Below are 19,241 nucleotides of genomic sequence, written 5' to 3'. Positions count from 1 at the left end.
GGTGCAGTAAGAGCTGGGAGGGGACAGACCCAGGACAGGTGACCCAAACTAGCCAAAGGGGTATTCCATACCATCTGACGTCATGCTAAACAATATATAGGGGTGGCTAGCCGGGGGGAGGGGGCCGGACTGCTCGGGGTTAGGCTGGGCATCGGTCAGCGAGTGGTGAGCAATTGCATTGTGCATCACTTGTTTGTACATACTATTATTACTTTCCTATTATCACCATTGTATTATTATTGTTATTATTTTTATTATTATTTTGTTATTATTATTTTCCTGTCTTATTAAACTGTCTTTATCTCAACTCACGGGCTTCACTTTCCATTTCTCTCCCCCGTCCCAGAGAGGGAGGGGGGAGGGTGAGCGAACGGCTGCGTGGTGTTTAGCTGCCGGCCGGGTTAAACCACGACAGTGGTGATGAACCAGATTTCTGTAGCAGAAGTTCTCTCAAGTTGAATGCTCCAAAACCACAGATATCTGTGGTCAGGAGTCATTTCTGTAAAGTTTCTCAACATCACAGCATCCTCCACTGGATCAAATGTTCCTATTTAACTAGTTAGAAGAAAGGAAAATTAGTTTAGAATAATGCAAAGGAAAAAGTAAGACAGAAAAATAGCAAACACAAGCAGTTGTCCCATTACTCTTCCTCCCAAAACCCATGCACATGAAATGAATAGCAAAGATGCCTAAAGAACCACAGAACCCTTCCATTTACAGTTCTTCTTGGGGAGACAAAAGGAAATTCTTTGTCATCCCTGTCTCCCAGGTCTTTAACATTCTGGTGCTGCTAGCACTTACAAATTTATTCATAGCCTAAAATATCTGGTCCAGAATTCAAACCCATAGTGAATGATTTGCCTGAAAACCTCTATTTAACACATCTTTCAAAAACAAAACAATTCTTAAAACTATAACTAAATAGAACTGAGATTAAATTAAGAAAAAAAAAAAGGAATCTCATTTCCCTTGCATAAAATGTGGCAGCAGTTGGAAAGTGTATTCCAGCATTGCTTTGTGTGAGCATTGCTTAGTGTATACACAGAGCATCAGTGTGAGGATATTAAATACAATCAAGAGGCCTCACAATATTTTATGGTTACAAAATTAAATTTCAACAGAAAAGTAGTAATTAAGCTGGGATTTCAGATGAGTATTATGTATTATAGCAATCTGATAATTACAAAAGTATTTAAGGAACTGAATATGCTTTCAGCTTTTTTAAAAAAGAACTCTTTCTGATACATTGCAAAATGCTGTGTTACTTCCCTTTTTAATCTCCATTCTTTGCAATTCTTCTTTAGAAACTGAAAAAATCCCACTAATAGGGTTTCTGAAATCAAACACAGACAATAGTTTTCAGGGACACTGTGGGATGCATTAAGGGCGCCTACTATGGGTGAGTAATTTAATCATTAAAATTAGTTCTTCCCATGATCTGTATCAAGATTTGGTACTTCTGGGCATAATTGGATTAAAAGCTTGATTGACCTTAGAAAGCAGGCTGCATATTTGGTCTGTAGCCTGGGCCCAGTTCATGGTCTGAACACCACTTTCTGGCCAGATTATCTCAGAGCTGGTCCTCCTCCATGTATTTTCTCATATAGTGTGTTATTCAAACATTTATCTACTTACCAGTGTTTTGGGTCAAATCCAAGTGTTTTTTGTTTTGTTTTGTTTTTGCCTTATTTTTTTCCCCCTTGCTGAATGTAATAACTGAAGCAGACAAATAATAACTTTTGTTTAACCAAATTACTTGTCTTCCCCTCAGTGAAATGTTTAATTCTGTTTTAGATTTCCTTTACTCCTTTTTAAAACAACAACAACAACACAACAACAACAACAACAACAACAAAACAACACTCTGCCTGGGGAACTTTCAGACTTAATCAGGAGACTCCTTCATTGGAATACCTCAGGAAAAAACATTTCACAAATTCATTTGCTTTGATTTTCTTAGTCACAACCACTCACTAATAGATTTGGTTGATCTCAGGTTGCATTTGTCCAGATCCAGTCTCAAGCACATTGCCTACTGTAGCTTTTAGTGACTCAGGTGTCAGGATTTCCAGCAGGACCATCAGTACCTGTTATGTCAAAAACCAAAGGCACGTAAAATGAGAGTGGTTGTAGAACTGGGCTGAAGTGGAACCATCAGCCCAGTACAACCTGGTACCTGTCAGAGATACGGATCAAATGAGTTGTTCTGAAACTCCTGGCTCTCATTTTTCCTAGCAGCCTCTCAGGCCTTTTCCTTGTTGCATGCACAAGCATGCTCTGAGCCAAACTCGTCTGCCACCAGTTTTTCCCCGATCTGTAGGTGCCAGTCTGCATATGGTCTGTGGGAGAGAGGAAGAGAGGGACTGCAGTTCAGCATCCCAAGACCATGTCTAGGTGACTGAGCAAAAGAGTTGCTTCAGATCAGGGAGGAAACTATGTGTACTGCATAACTGGGAAGAAAGCCTGATCCTACAAAAAAGGATGGGGGTGAAGCCAGGGTCCAGGTGCTGCCTCACTCCGTAGGAACACCATTATTCTCAGAGATATCTGATATGCCAGTTGCAGCCTCTCTACTTGGGTTCTTTCCAATGTAAAATGCAGATACAACTATAATAAACTTCATAAATCTCATATGTTCTGGATATAACACCAGCTTCAAAAATTTCAATTTATTAATATCTCTAAGACCTCCTAAAATCTTTAGGCATAAGTTATCCTCTTAGTGCTGTGAAGAAATATTAGTTTTGATGCCTACCAAACTGCAAGTCATTTAATCCAAGACTTAAAGAGTGGGAAAAGAAAGCAAAAGAATTTTTCCCTGAACCCCCCCGTGAGCCTATTTGCCTACTTGTGAAGGTCAGGTTAAAAATACCGAGCCTTTTCAGGCAGGGTGTACTCAGGGGAAAGCCTTTCACTCGGTATGCTTTCAGAGAAAGGTCCTTGCATTTAACGCTTTTCTTCCCTGCGGTTGTCTCTAGTCCCTCCATTTTCTCTGTCCAGACTTCTACAGTTGCCCTTTAGGCACAATTTTGCATGAGATTTATTTTCCAGCTGCTGGCCCGTGACAGACCTCCTGCTCCATGGCAGAAGTTAAACAGTCTGCTTCGGCAAATCCTATTCCACATAGGACTGAAAGCACTAATCCCCACAGCTGTGGAAAAGACACCAAGGAGCTGCATGTGCACAGAGTCAGCAAGAACAGGGGCATTCATTGACAGCGGTAGGTAAATGCTGCTGATGGACACCACAGTTCATGTCCTCAAAGGTATATTATCTCCAGTTCCTGGGACTCAGGGTGATCAGATCTCTTATGTCCTCTGAGTATTTCAGACAAATGTTACTGAGCAAAATTGAGCCTCTGTGCAGTACATTTTTGTTGTCTCTGCCGTGTTAAATGGCAGTGTTAAAATGCATGCCAAGAAATGTTCATGAAGGGAAGGAGAATTTCTTCAGTGCAAATAGTGGTACGCAGAAATCCTGCTTAGAGTTAATCATGCTTCCCTAAGTCTGTGTGCACTTTCTGTTAGGGCTGCAGGGCCCTGTAGGGCCTTGGGTCCCAGCCTGGGGGAATGGTCACAGGTGAGGGCATGAGAAGCTGCTGGGCACAAGGGGACGAACTGCTGGACTCAGCCACACCAGGGTGAGAAGGGGGTCACCTGGGGCATGCAGGTGGCCAAGGGGCTCTGTGACAAACACCCCAGCTCTGCAGGTCGCTGGGGGAGTACTGCAGGCCTCTGGGGAGGCAGAGCTGGGCAAAGCCAGCAGGTGACCACGTCAGCAGTGCCATGCAAGGCCAAGGTTACACAGGTAACAGTCAGAAATGCCACATTTTGGGTAAGGGTGTGGCAGAACAGGCACCACGGGGAAAAAGATGCCAGAGCAGTTGTTTCACTGGGAGGAGGCCAGGGTCCAGAAAGGGAGGTGCAAGTGGCCCAGAGAAGAGCCAAGAAGCAGCCAAGGGATGACAAGATGTGCAAATCTTGTGCTGGGTGAGTGTGTGTGTGTGTGCACGCTGTCCCTGGCCAGTGAGGGGACAGACAGACACAGACAGACAGATCAAGGATCCTGGTATCGGTGCCCATTTCAGGCCTGACAGCATGGGCAGCTGCCTGCCACTGAGTAGCACTTCATGTTCACAATTTCTCCTTGTGGTGGTGAAACTGCTTCTTCCTTCAGAGCTGAACGTATCGCACTTAAACTTCCTGGATGCTTTTTTATCTTATCAAAAGGATGAAAATTTCATCTTCCTTTTCATTCTCCCCCTTGCCTGCTAGCAGGTGTTTTCTAATGTGTAAGAAGCTACCTGCAGTGATCAGGTCAGCTTTGTATTTATTGGCACAGAGGCAGAGGTATAAATACAGCCCTGTCATTATGCTGCATTAAGCAGTGAAACAAAGCTGGGGGTTTGAATGCATGAAGCTCAGTCTTCAATCACCACCAAAGCACTGTAAATCTTTTATTACTGATACAGAAAAGAAGAAAAAGAGATTAATTCCACCTATGCTTTATCTAGCTTCCTTATTCAAAGAGTATTCCTTTTTACCCTCAGCTCAATTAAGTTTTCATAAGAAAAATGTCCTTTTTTGACAGTCTTTTTGAAACATTAAGGCTTGTAATTATTAGCCTTTTTGGAAAAAAGTCCAAAGGCTACATGAAACGGGCTGGTTTTCCTGCAGTATCCTGCTTCCTTCAAAACAAAAAGGGGAAAACATGGAAAGGCAGAGAAGAATACGGTCATGATATACGCCATTTCTTTAATGCTATTTCTTTGCAATTATGTTATTGGAGAAATGCAGGATGTGTGCACTGTTCTGCTTGTACCTCTTGCTAGCATCAGGTGTTGAACTGCTTAGCCACTGCTTTTTAGCTGCCTCTCTTATCCAGGGCTTACAACAGTTTTGCAAAAAGTGCAATGTTAGCTGGCTAAGACATAATACTTCCTCTATTCTAACTGAAAGCAGCTGGAAAGAAAAGGAATCAGAAGAAGAAATAAAGTGAGGAGAAAACAAGAATCACAGCAAGATACAGGTAGGAGAGGTTTTAGATGGCCAGCTAATCCATCCAGCTGTCCTGAGGTCAGTCAAATACTCTTAGGCCATCTGTCACCTTTTATTAGATAGTGAGCTCCCTGAAACTGCTATGCTGCTATTTATCTCAGGTTTGTGTATTTCCAGATTGAATTTCATCTTAATTCTTATTCGTATTCCTAACCTTCCTAAATCCCAAAGGAATACTTTTTACATAGTTCTCATATATTTATGATTATGGCCTTATCACCTCCCAGTTCAGACTCCTTGATTAATGTATTTCCTACCTATCCTGCCAGGTAATCAAGGAGGTTAAATTAAACTAGACAGAACACCCACTGCTTCTGGAGTACTCCGTGCACCTGGGCTTGATCCCTTACAGTTTAGTGTCCCCTTTTGTTTGGGTCTTTTTGTTGGTTTTCAATTACAATGACAAAGATAATCTGCCTCAGTGTCCAGACTTGAGCAATCCAGGCACTTTTCTAGACAAAGAAATGTGGTTGCTCTAGTCTGATAAATTTCTGAGGCCCATCGTGAAGGGTAGATTCTGTGTCACTCCATTCCAGCTCTCACATTTGCTATGGGCATGTCCCAGCACGGAGTGTAGCCCTGGTCAGACTCCTATGAAAACTAAACAGTTGGTAAACGTCCTGTTGGGAAACACTAACAAATGGATTAACTGAGGGACTATTACTGAAGCTGATATTGTTCAATAATTTCATCAGAGATCTGGATGATAACATAACATCATTTAATAGCTTAGGTATGAGCTGGATGATGAAAAATTCCACCCTGAGAAAATTTGCAGATACTACAAAATAAGGGATGTGGTTGATGTGCTTGAAAGGCAAAGCTTCGGTCCAGGAAAACCTTGGTGACTAGGCCAAGAAAAAACTTAATGACAGTCAGTAGAATACATGTATGTGCAAAGTTCTGCAGGTGGGTAAAAATAACCCCAGGCATCGATACGGGCTGAGCACTGACTGAGTTGCTATCCTGTTAAAGTGGACTGGGTGTTATGGTGGATGCCAAACTGAGTGTGAGCCACCAGCATTAATAAACCAAACTGAGCTACATTGAAAGAATCACGGTCAGGGTTCCTGGAATCTTGTAAAGCTAGGCCGTTGTGTCTGTGTGTCTGTTTGTGTGTCCAGATCCTAATGTTTTGTTAATGATGAGATGAGATCCATGTATCCTTACCCCAAGAAGCATTGCCATAGCTAAATACTCCTTTTTTGTATTTATTATTACATGTTTCAGAGGCTGCTGGGAACTTTTTTTATTATTTTGTTTTCTTACACTCAGTAACTAGGGCACACAGTCTTGATCGGTATATTCTTGAAGCAAAAATGACTTAAAGGAATGTGCATCAGCTCTAATAACGGTGATTCAAACCTTCACTTTTTATATACTGCAATAACAAATTTTATTTACTTGTTTTGATAATATTCTATGGCACACAGATATTGATATTTTTATGTTTATAGACACATTTTTCCTCCTCAAACCACTGTCAGCTTTCTCCATGCTCTGTAATGGCATTCCTTTCAAACACAACCATTACCAGCGTGACCTCCTTCCACTCGGAGAAAACAGAACCTGTCAGGGTATTTACCACTGATGTGATTTATCAAGTGCGATGCAAACGTAGGTAGAAAAAGGAGATGGAGGGTCTGCTCGCCCCTGCCACTTGAAACACAGTCCTGCCACGTGATCCCCCAGAAAGGAGGACCCATCACCACCAGTGATAATTCACAAAGTGGTAAGATGAAAGCAGCAAGCACATTTATCCCAAGAGCATCTGATTTATTTCCAGTTTTCTTAATTATAGCTTTTTATACATCTTAGGTCTAGCCCTAGAATGCTTACCGACATCAAGAACAGTTTTGGCTTTTGTAATATTTCAAGACAGGTGCCAGTTTGGTAATGTACCTTTTTTATGCTACATTCCCTGAAACCACAGGAGAGCTCTTGCTTCCAGATTTTTGCCTTTCAAAATAAAAGCTTTCTAAAGGGCATAGGCACTTGAATTATTTCTCCCAACACTTCACCATGCCAGGGTCCTAATTATGGTACTGAGTCTTACTGGCCTGTTTGGCTTCCCTGGGGCCTCCCCCGTGGCCCAGGACCCACTCTCATCCCAGCCCAGGGCCATCAGTCACTGCCCCACTGATGCTGTAGGATGTTGATGCTATAGGATGCTGACCCCAGGAAGCTGCCAGCCCATGTGGTGCCTTAGCACAGGTTTAACTCAGAGCAAAAACTAAGCAAACCAACCAGGCTAACTGTCTTGATGCAAAAACTACTTTGTGAGTGTCTTTTTCCAGGTGCAAACAGGTTTATATAGCTCCTGAGTGCCATTACTGAGCAGAGCTCTGGTCCACTGCTGCAAATTCTTAGAAAAAAATGGGTGGCTGGTAAAAGGCTGAACATTTCTCTTATGGTCTTTGATGAGGATAAGGTCTAAGTCTCTTAAATAATGATAGTTCACTTGCAGAGTTCCCTTCCCTGAAATGATTGAATGGAAATAAAATGATTAAGATACATATTTATGCACTCATCAGTATTCTTCTGTCTTCACTTGTTGCAAACACTGTCAGCTGCATTTAAACATATTTACGTTCTTGTGCATTTACGAGTCCTCAGGCAGTAGAATAATGTAAATAATTTTCACCTGCCATTTATGGTACTCGTCTAATTTTGCCTAATTGACTTAATTAGAACTATTACCATAAAATGATTATCGCAGTGTTTTGGAAGGCAAAAGCAGAGCAGAGCAGGATTGTCTTCTGCAGTGTATTTCAGGGCCCTGAGTGCACAATTAGGTCTCGGTGGCCCTGACCACCTCCTCTGGGGCTCCCCCCACCCTGCCCACAGCCCAGGGCCCCATGTCAGTCCCCTGGGGCTGTCAGCCCCTGCTGCAGCAACGCTACATCAGTGCTGGTCTCCTGCTGCCCTGTGTCTGGATCTTTGACTGGCACTAATCTCTGAGTCTGGCCCAGAGTTCACATGTAGCATCTCTCTCCTTTAGATAGGACTGCTAAAGGATACTCTTCTGGATGTTGGCTTACTTCGGATTCATCCAGTGATGCATCCATGACTTGCCCAATATTTCTGCTCATGCTAACACTTTTTTTTTTTAAAAAAAAACAACTGATATTATAGGTCAAGCAAGATTTATTAAGGATTTGTCTGCAATGGTGTCTAAGGCTTAGCAATCAAGGGGTTATTTGGATTGTGTATATATGTGGAACAATTTCAATTGGTGTATTTTATATATATGTATACGTCAGGGGGAAGAAGGTGATTGAGTGTAGTCAGCATGGATTTACAAAAAGCAAATCATGCTTGACCCATCTGATAGCTTTCTACAGAGAAATGACTGTCTCAGTGGATGAGGAGAAAGCAGTGGATGTGTTTATTTTGACTTTAAAAAGATTCTTGATTCTCTCTCTGATACCATCCTCATTGACAATTTGATGAAGCATGGGGTAGGTAAATAGACAGTGAAGGGCACTGAAAACTGGCTGAGCTGCTGGGTTTGGAGAGTTGTAATCAGCAGCATGAAGTCCGGCTGGAGTCCAGTTGCTATCTGGGTACTCCAGGGGTCAATACTGGGGCCAACATTGTGTAATATCTTCATTAATGACCTGGATGATGGCTCAGAGGACACCCTCAACAAATCTGCAGAAGAAACAAAACAGGAAAGAATGTTTGATAGATGAGATGGTTGGACTGCACCAGGAAGAGCATCCCAAGCAGGTCAAGGAAAGTGATCCTGCCCCTCCCCTCCACTCAGCTCTGGTGAAGCATCTGGAGTGCAGTGTCAAGTGCTGGACTCTCCAGTACAAGAGAGACATGGACATGCTGGAGAGAGTTCAGTGAAGTGCCACAAAAATAAGTAAGAGATTGATATAAACAGAGTCTGAGAGAGATGGGACTGATCAGCCTGGAGAACAGAAGGCTCAGGGGCATCTTATCGGTGCGTATAAATACCTTATAAGAGACAGTAAAAAAGATAGACTCTTCACAGTGGTGTCTGGGTGTCCAGTGACATAACAAGAGACAATGCAAACAAACGGAAATACAAGAAACTCAATTTTTATTTTTATTTTTATTTTTTCCTGTGAGGGTGGTTGAACTCTGTAAAAGGGTTTCCCAGAGATGTGGTGGGTTCTCCATTCTTGGAGGTATTCAACACCCAACTGGGTAAACTCCTGAGCAAATGGACCTACGTGAACATGCTGTGAGCAGAGGAGGTGGGCTAGACAAACCCCAGAGGTCCCTTCCAACATCAACGATTCTGTGATTTTTTGCATGTATATACATATGTGTGGGTACCTACTCACAGTATTTTATTACACCCTATTATTTTATTACACCCATTTAATTTCACAGCAATTCAAATTATTCCTTTCAATTGACATTTTGCTTGTGTAAACACCATTCTTTTGCTGCCATTTGTTTTCTTTGTTTCCATCCTGTCCTAAGCAGAACCCAAAGGCAAAAAGTATCCTGGATGGGATACTCATAAAGAGATGTAGAAATAGCTGTAGAATTATTGTGATAGCTATACCAAATATCTGTTACTGGAGCTTGTGGGAATGGTAGATCCTTTACGCTGACCTAGGACAGTACAGCTAGGAAAAGGTGAATATTGGGCAAAATTCAATTAACATCTACTGACCTTCAGACAGCCCAGTGATTGCCAGTCTCAAAACTTCCTTGCAAGGTAGGATTTCCAGCATTCTGAGTTATAATGCCACATTAAGATCAGTAAGGAATGAATTGTAAGGTCTGATTTGTGACTAGGTATGGCTAATCCTGGCTCATGGAATTCATTGAAATTTAGTGGACAGATTTGGAATAGTCATAGTGATCCCATCTGCACGTCCTGGCACATTAGCTTCTCTGAGATGGGAAAAAGGCAGAAGGAGGGGATAGACCTTCTTGCTCCTCAGCACCTCAGAAAGTACTGTTGGCTGTGGATAAAGTGGGGCAGTATCAGAAGAGCACCTGCATATCTTCCCATTCTTCCCAAATGTAAAGTGTGCATGTTTATTTGACTTGGGTTCTGTGCAGTATCACATAATCACATACTATTTTGTTGCAGGGACCTGGCCCTCATGCAGTAGGTACAAATTACATATGTAATTTATTATTTTGTGTTTTCTAAAGTCCTTGAAAATTAAAATCACATTATGCCACACTGTCTTGATCTCAATAAGTACCTTCACCATTGTTACCCAACAAGTATAGTAGGATGCAGTGCACTCAGGTTTTTCAAAGGTCTTAAACCCTACCCAGTTTGGGCCTGTTTCCACAATGTTGGCAGAAGGTGCAAATCTGGCAGTGACTTAAATGGCACTCCAGCCTCCATAGCTTGGATGTGAAGCTCTAGAGATAATCTCTTCTCAGCCATACCTTTGGGAGACAGTTATGCTTCTTCACAGATACACACAGATGAACCTGGTGGGACCGCACAGTTAAATACTATGATGCTAATTGCTCCCTGTATCCATCTCCCTCCTCCTCTTTAGGTCCCTCCCCAGTCTGTGTTGTGGCATATCCCACCAAGCATTAAACTTTGCTTGTCAATGACTGCTAAACCATGTTCATGCTCTATAAAATAGGCCAGATTGCCTCCTGTCATTTAGTGTCATTACAGTTTAGAGTGCCAGTAGGGAATCTGACCCTGTATATTAAATAACAAAACTTTAAGAGAGAAGAAACAGCTTGAGGAGAAGGGATAATGTCGTGGGTGTGATGAAACCTTGGGGTGAGGATGCTTGAACTTTTGTCTGCTAGCAGATTCCATTAGCCTCCTTATGTCAGGATACAAACTGTCATTTGCTAAATAAGTAGTAAGTGTTGCTCTTTCATGCAGAAGATCCAGGCTTTGACTCAGATGTATACTACCATGATTACTTCTTTATCTTTGAGTTTATTGCTGTGAATACAGTGTGCAAAACAGGGAAAGCAAAACTTTGTTTTCAACCCTGGCTGTCACTTCCTCGCCTCTCCCCAGGACCAACCACCTGCTCTGAAGGCCTCAAACCTCGGCCCTGATACAGCACTACTGCAGCTTAGGCTGCTGTGGGCATTGTGCAATCATCAGGAGGAGCTGTGAGACATCCACAGTCCCCTGGCAAGGACACAGTGGATGGACACCACAGTGGACGGACACAAAGGACACCACAAGAAAAGGTAGGGTGGTTGAGATTGCAGCATTGCCAGCTCAAAGGTTCATGAGGAAAAAAAATTGTGGAAAGGTATAAAACCCTCAAGAAGCAAGCAGGGAGGTGAAATAGGGCAACTCATCACCATTGAGGACATGCCCCAGGAGCTGCAAAATCTGATTCTTCTCCCCCTGAGGTGGTGCGTGACAGCCAGCAAAGGCACTGGGGTGCCATAGGGAGGTGGTGAGCTCAGTTGGAGAGCTCATTAAATCCCAGCTATCCTGTGCGTGGAAGTGGTTTGATCTTTTAAGCTGTTTATATCCTCCTTGCAGCGTCTCCTTCCTACAGCTAAAGATGCCAGACAGAGGGAGGTGGAAAAAGTAAGGGAGGTGTTTTTGTCACTGTTTGTCCCTTTTTCCTTCAAATCATGGTGCTTACAAAACTCTAAAAAATCAGGAAGATGACTTATCCTAACGTCTAATCTCCTGTGAGCAAGACAAAACATTTAATGGAAATTCACCTCAACCAGCAGATGTGTGTTATTGTCCCTGTGGACACCTTGAATCATAGAATTACAGAATATCCTGATTTGGGGGACCCACAACGATCAGATCTCTCTTTGCCCAGAGAAGTAGTGGATGCCCCATCCCTGGAGGTGTTCAAGACCAGGTTGGACAAGGCCCTGGGCAATGTGATCTAGTGCATGTCATCCCTGCCAATGGCAGAGGGGCTGGAAATAGGTGATCTTTAAGGTCCCTTCCAACCCAAGCCATTTTATGATTCTGTGATCATTGAGTCCAACTCCTGATTCCACACAGGACCACCCAAAAGTCAGACCATGTGTCTGAGAGCGTTGTCCAAGCACTTCTTGAACTCCAGCAGGTTCAGTGCCATGACCACTGCCCCAGGGAGCCTGTCCCAGTGCACCCTCTGGGTACAGACCCTTTCCCTAACCCCCAGCCTGACCCTCCCCTGTCCCAGCTCCATGCCGTTCCCTCAGGTCCTGTAAGGCTTCTCTTCCCTCAACAAAGTCAACAGCTCCTCCCAATTTATTGTATTCCACAAACTAACTTAGTATGCCTTCAAGTCCTGCATCCAAGTTGTTTATGAAAACATTAAAGGGGACTGGCCCTAAAATGGAGCCTTGCAGAACCCAATTAGTTTGTGAAAACTACTCCTTAAAATGTCCAGCAGTTCAAGAGCAGGATAGCGATGCCCAGGTTGTTATTCAGTGTGCTGACTTGCTTTCATTGGTATGACTGCCCTGCCACGAGGTCAGTCATTCCAGAGAGAGTATTTCCAGTGGCCGGTCACAGGACTGTGGTGGGGACTTTGCTGGCAGTAGCTCTGTCTCTTGGGGGAGGAACTTGAGTGAAGAGCATAAAGAGAAGGATACGTCTGGACAGTTTTCAGTATTCATGTTTGGCTCCATGCCTTGAAGTGGACAGAAAAAAAAGAACTCAGAACATTTTAATTTATGGGCCAAACAAAAGGTTCCTTTAATTAAAATTTAGGAGCCAATTTCAACAACCGGTGTTTGGAAGGCAGCCCGGAAGAAAGAAGACATTATGCTATGACAAAATAAACTTGAGAAAGTCAAAATCCATTGGTGAAATTAATAAAATAATGTGAGGAGCAAGCCAGGGAGCAATGGAGGAGACAGTAGAAGCTATGCTGAATGTAAAAGACCTAATCCCAAGAGAGAGTGTGAAACTTCACAATGTTAGTGCAATGGGTCAGATCTTCAGCTGCTCCAGGGCAGCTTTGGGAGGAAGAGGCAAGCCCTGTCTTTAGTGATCCTCTTAACCCTGGCAAAGAATTATCCTAGCCCTTAGCACATTTTTGCTCGCAAATGTACTGTTTGCTGTGATCCATGTCTCTGGGAAGGGACGAGATATTTCACAGCAGGAGAGGACTCCAGAGCGAGGTTGTTCCAGGCAGAACTCTCACCCTCTTGTAAAACCATGGGATGGAGTAATGTGGGGGTGGGTTCAGCCTGTGCCTGTGACACAGAGGGATGAAGATACTCAAGAAGTGTATGACTGTTTTGTGCTCCCAGCATAACTATAAATAGAAGAAACAGAAGTGCCAGGATTTTGGAACAAATCAATAGAAAATAATTAATGTTTGGTCTCAGCAACATTTTGTTCAGTCATGTGAAGGTTCTGGGTAACCTAGACTCTCCTTTGGGTAATTCCCATCTTTGTCCACTGCCATTCTTGGTTTTTTTTTGTTTTTTGTTTTTTTTTTCCTGTACTCTACTGAATAGTGTCTTGCCCTGCCAGCATATGCTCAGCAAGGAGTTAAAAAAATAACAACAATAAAAAGGAAGAAGATTGTTTTCCTATCATTGGTAATAACATTATCCTTTTTACATCTTCAGCAGATTCCTTTTCAGTATGCAGCAGACCCAGCCTACTTACCTTCTTGTCTAACTGTTTCTATGATTACTTTCACCCTTGTGTTGAAGGTCACTTCTGCATCCCATCTCAATTTCTGCTGGACCCTCCCCTGCTGCAAGATACCTTTACTCACCTGGATACCTTTCAAGTACGTGTTCTCATATATTTGTCCCTGATGCCTGTTGTGTTTGGGGGGCAATCATGGTGTAATAAAGTAGCATACCTCCACCATCCTTCTCTGATGTCTTCGTAATCTCTTCTTTCCCATTAGGCCCACAATAGCTTCACACTGGATGCTGCTGTGCTCAAAATCACCTGGCCACAGCCAAGCTCAATTCTTCTTCCTGTTTCCCATTACATTTTTTGCATTCCCTGTTGACCTGCGTTGCAGGTTCTGAGTGCTCTGAAGATACCTTTATGTCCTGCATTTGTATAGCACCTGGCACCATGAGCTCCTGATTCATCAGGAGGCAATTAGGGACTGTACTGAGATTAATGGGAATAATCATGAGGAGGAGGATTGGGTTATGTGGAAACCAGTTTGACATGTCAGTGTCATTTCAAAGACTGACTCTTATGAATTCAACACATTTCAGTCCACTAATAACTTTCCCAGGAAAGATAAAACTTGAATAATGGGGGAAATGTATGAACAGCTTCTCAGTGAGGGAGTTTTCTTTCAGCTGAGGTAGATATGTGAGCTGATGTGAGGTGACATTTCACTCAGTAGCTGAGCGAATCTGCCTCTGTGCAGATAGTATTGGATTACAGTGCTCCCAGTTTCTCACCTGTAATGAAACAAGAACTAAAAAATAGGGAAATAGTTTTTACATTTGCTGCAGTACATTTATTAGCAGACCTTCAAAAAAAAAAAAAAAAAAAGAAACAAACAAAAAAAGAAACAACAGTTTCTGCTCTAGAAGGAAGCAAGCAATTTATGGCTTTTCTGCTGGCTTAATCAAGACACGGTGCACTGTCCCACCCAAATCTTTTAATCTTGTACTATGATGAATTTTGCCATAAGTCTGATGCATGGCTCACACAGAGCTGAAGGTCAGAGAGTAACTTCTGCTCACAGCCATCTGTATATTTTAACCTGATTCTTACTCGTGAACTGTTCATAGATTTCAGAGATTGTTAAGGTCAGATGGAGCCATTATTATTATCTGGTCTGACCTCCTGCATGACACACTGAATGCCACCTAATAATTCCTGCATCAAATCCTTTATGTCTTGTTGATCTAGGTGCATTTTTAAGAAAAAAAGTGTAACTTTATCCTGTATATAAAAAAAGGATTCAGGAATGACAGTGAATCACTGCATTTCTTAGGAAATTCTTCAGATGGTTAATGAGACCTCTGTTAAACACAGGTATCAGTCCTAACTGGGAGAGCAGCAGGTTTCTGCTGTGCTTCCTTAAAGCTGGTCCACCTCTTATCAAAGATATGGTCCATCCTTAGTGAAGCTATTAAATGCTCATCGTTTACTCCAGCCTGGGAAGAGTTATGTGTGCACAAAGGCAGCATGAAGCCAGGAGGCAGAGTGGATAAATAAAGCCTAAGCAGTGGGTGATGTTCCCTTTGTGACAAGATCTAAACATAAGACCTTAAAAGAGCAGGAGAAAATTAAATGAGTAATATCATTTTGACATATCTGTACATATCTGTACAACCTGTACAGGCAGTAGTTCAGGTCACCCTAAACATCTGAGAGTGGATTCATTTATTTAAACAGTAGTGGCTAGTGCCATTTGTGGACTTGACTGAAGGACTTCTGGGTGTTCTGTAATGGATTTTCAGGGCTTCAGAGAATTTCAGTGATGGAGCACTGCATAAGGCACTGGCAGTCTTTACAGGTAGGATCTATCTCACCAGACTTAGGTATCTCTGTTGGAACTAGCTATCTGATATACACTTCACAGTTAATAGAGAGAAATAAGACTCTTTGGAGCATCTCATGGTTAGATTTCTCCGTGTAGAGGTGCTACTTCAAAGACTACAGCAGGAGGTAAATGTGACTAGCCCAGGTGGAGATTTCTACACTGCAGATATTTATGTATGACCAGATTAATCCCACCATTTGTGCACCTGGAATGGTGCACCAACTAAGTGGGCACTTATGCTGTTTTATTGTTTGTTTGGTTGGTTGAATTTTATATACAGAAATACAGTCGGGATCTCACTGGGTGTTCATATTCTCCTACGGATTTAAACCAGCGTTACTCACTTTAGATTAGTGTACCTTGAAAACACCATAAAATCACCACATTTTCAAAAATACACAAGCATTTACCACCTGGTCTACCTCAGTTTCTTCAGAAGCGTTAAATAAATCTTAATGTTGGTTTTAGATCAGAGCTGCAATCATCAGGCTTCAAAGTCTAATACTTAAGTCTGAATCCCTCTGGAACTTCAGAGGGATCGTCTTGATGAGGTAGAGTAAATACCAGCATTGGCTGCAGTTTTTCTCATCAGAAAGGATATCTTTCACATCTGCTCAAGTTCCTCTTCTGGTTCATTCAGAGTACCTGCTGTTTCTTCAGTTTTAGTGTCCCTATAAATATCTGTTGTTTGAGAGTAGAAAGCCAGGTGGTGTCTTTGATACCGATATATTAATTACTGACCCCCATGTTGTCCATATGCACTGCAAGGTAACACAGCATGTCGCAGTGCACATTTATCAAGCATAACACCAAGTCCAGAGAAATATAATTTGCAGATTTTCAGCATCATTTGATTCTGTACAAAACTTCATGTATTAATCATCCAAGAGTCCAGGAATTAATGGCATTTTCTCATTTCTTGTAATTCATAAAACCTCTAATAGATTTCTCCCTTGCATAATGGCAAACAGTAAAACTACATATGTCATACTTAATCAAGGAGAAATATTAGAGCTAATTTGTGTTAAAGAAGAACTGCTTGTGTAGATTTTACTCAACTTTACTGATATATAATATTAAATGACTGCTGAAATCAATTCCTAGGAATAAAAACTAAAATAGTATTTAAAAAATCAATATGAATTCTCAGTCCCAGAACTTTCATGAATTTAGGAGATATGAGGTGGTCGTTGCATATAAATTGATTATTTTTTTTTTTCTGGCTGCCAGGCTGCTAAATATAAGTATCTAGTTGGTGGAAGTACATGCTCATACTTTCTCTCACATACACACACTTGCATATAGTGTTTTTAGAAGTAAAGGTATAATTTTTGTTTGGATTACTTCATTCTACATACTAGCTTCTGCCTCACTGAAGACAAAATTCACAAACCCTCTAGTTGTTGAGTTTTTTTTTTGTTTTTGTTTTTTTTTTTTTTTTTTTTTTTGAACAGGGAAAATTCAAAAGCAGAAATCAGAACAGGTGCAGATGAAATCAACCTTGCTGATTTCCATTTTGTCTATATGACTTGTCTCCATTTACAGCAGGGCTGAATCCTACCTTGGTAACCAGAGATTTTGAGAATTAGACAGGATGAAATTCTGGATGTACCAATGTCGGTTAAAAACTTCCCCCAAACCCAACCTGCCACTGATTTCAACAGAGCTGAGATTCACCCTGTATAGCTCCCCTGCTACACAATGGGACAGTCACTGACACTGTCTGCAGGACGACGCTGGGGTTGGGAACAGCATGGCTGGGGGCTGGGGCCTTTTGCTCCGGATAATATGAGTCTGTTCTCTCCAGGGCTCATTTGCTCCAACACCAGAGAAGCAAAACTACTTCTGGTACCAGATCTAACAATTGCACCCCGGATTTTATTGCACCATTTATACCTGGATATTTACCTGGATGCCAGGTTGGGAGTGCTGTCTCTTGGAAGGTGTTTTCCCAGTAGTACTGGGATTTTTGTCTCACTGAAGATAATATGCTGTCACGATACAGCAACAAAACCCAAAGAGTATTTCCAACACTGAAGTTGCATGGTTCTGCTTTTCTGCATAAACAGAAATGGCAGACAGCATCACAGTCTTGGTAACTTGGTAAACAATGCTTTTCCTTGTAAACACGGTGTTCCAAAACTGTGTCTCTGCTGATCACAATTCAGCCCATATGAATTAAAGTAGACAGGGACTTTGGATGACAAATTAACTGCCTTGAGACTCAGTAAATCTTTTCACCAGAGGAATAGAATGGCAGGGCTAGAGAGATTTACTTCACTCTCCATATTTTAGTTGAAACAGGTCGCAAATGGCCTTTTGGAAACTTGTTTCTGTTTCCACTTGCAGTTGGAGTCTCAAGATACTTGTGTTAAGAATTCATCCCTCAAACTATGTCATTCTGCAGTGGTTTGTGCACCATATCCAAGGCTTTTTTTTTTTTTTTTTTTTTTTTTTTTTTTTTTTTTTTTTTGCCATTCTGTGAGACATTGCAGCCTTTCATGTATGCCCACAAAGTTTATAAAGCCATAAGTTTCATGTTTCTCAAAAGCATGACTGAAGTAAGGGTATGAGGACACATGGGACATGTGAAAGGGAAGGCTACTCACCCTCTGCTCCAGTGTGTGACTGCAAGAGATGAAGAGATGCAGAAGTTCCCAGTGAAACAATTTCTGACTATCCTTTTTGTTTAGTAAAAGTGAATTAGTATAATGTGGAAAATGAAATGAAGGAGGGGAAGAACTGTAAACCAGTGGTATTACTCTTACTGGTGGGAGGCTTCGCCATCTCTGTCAAATATAACTGTGAGTCTTGAACCCTACAAGTAAGATAAATGGAATAGTTCAGTCTGGAGAAGACTCAGGGGGAACTTATTGATATGTATAGATACCTGAAGGGAGGGTGCAAAGAGAACAGAGACAGGCTCTTTTCAGTGGTGCCGAGTGCCAGGACAAGAGCAATGAACACAAACTGAAACACAGGAGGCTCCCTCTGAACATCAAGAAGCATTTCTGTGCTGTGCAGGTGAGGGAGCAGTGGCACAGGCTGCCCAGAGGGGTTGTGGAGGACACAGTCCAGAGTGAGCAGCTCTAAGTGGCCCTCCTTGAGCAGGGGGTTTGGACCAGGTGATGTCCAGAGGTCCCTTCCAACCTCAACCATTCTGTCATTCTCTAATTTACCTTTAACATACTAGGTAACCACCAGGTCCCACAGAACTGTGACTAGAAGATGCTCACTGGAAGCATTATGAAGTTGCTTTGAAATAGATGAAAACAGATGAACTTCAAGGTGAAGATAAGCACTCAGAGGGGAGACCCTGGCTGTACCAGGCTGGCTGTGCCTGCTGAGCCCCAGTTAATGGACAGCTCTGTACCTAGTGAGTCACTGAGAGTTGCACTTGGACACTGATATGTTTTGGGACCATGGTGCTACACTGTGAGGACAGGAGTGGCTGTGGAATTGGAGTCCCATCCCTTACACAAGGACATGGGTTGCTGACTCCAGGGATTTTGTGTTTTTTCTTGCAAATACCTCCCACACAAATGGTCAGGACTCCACAGACATCTGTTTTTTTTTTCTGGAGCAGAGGCTGTGGGGCCCTTGAGCACACTGTTTCAAGCTCACTTCACTGAAACCACAGCCTTGTGTGCCTGCTTGGTAAAAGAGGAGAGATTCCTGTGTTTAGGGACATGCTGTTTTACATTTTATCTGTTTAACTTTGGTGCTTAGTCTCTCCTCTCTCATGTGATTT

At 42.2% G+C, this 19,241-nt stretch overlaps 1 long non-coding RNA gene across 1 annotated transcript in view; it reads left to right on the top strand.

Annotated features, from left to right (window-relative positions):
• LOC140001340 (uncharacterized) overlaps positions 1-13,809 on the top strand; it is a 39,339-nt gene extending 25,530 nt beyond the window's left edge. The window contains exons 2-3 of the long non-coding RNA XR_011806512.1: positions 11,056-11,234; positions 13,677-13,809. This is a non-coding gene — a long non-coding RNA (uncharacterized lncRNA). The remainder of the gene's footprint in view (positions 1-11,055; positions 11,235-13,676) is intronic.
• Positions 13,810-19,241: the final 5,432 nt, after the last annotated feature.

The sequence above is a fragment of the Anas platyrhynchos genome, chromosome 1 (genome assembly GCF_047663525.1).
Source record: "Anas platyrhynchos isolate ZD024472 breed Pekin duck chromosome 1, IASCAAS_PekinDuck_T2T, whole genome shotgun sequence".
In the NCBI taxonomy this organism is placed as follows: Eukaryota; Metazoa; Chordata; class Aves; order Anseriformes; family Anatidae; genus Anas; species Anas platyrhynchos.
This window is presented reverse-complemented; position numbering and strand designations above follow the sequence as displayed.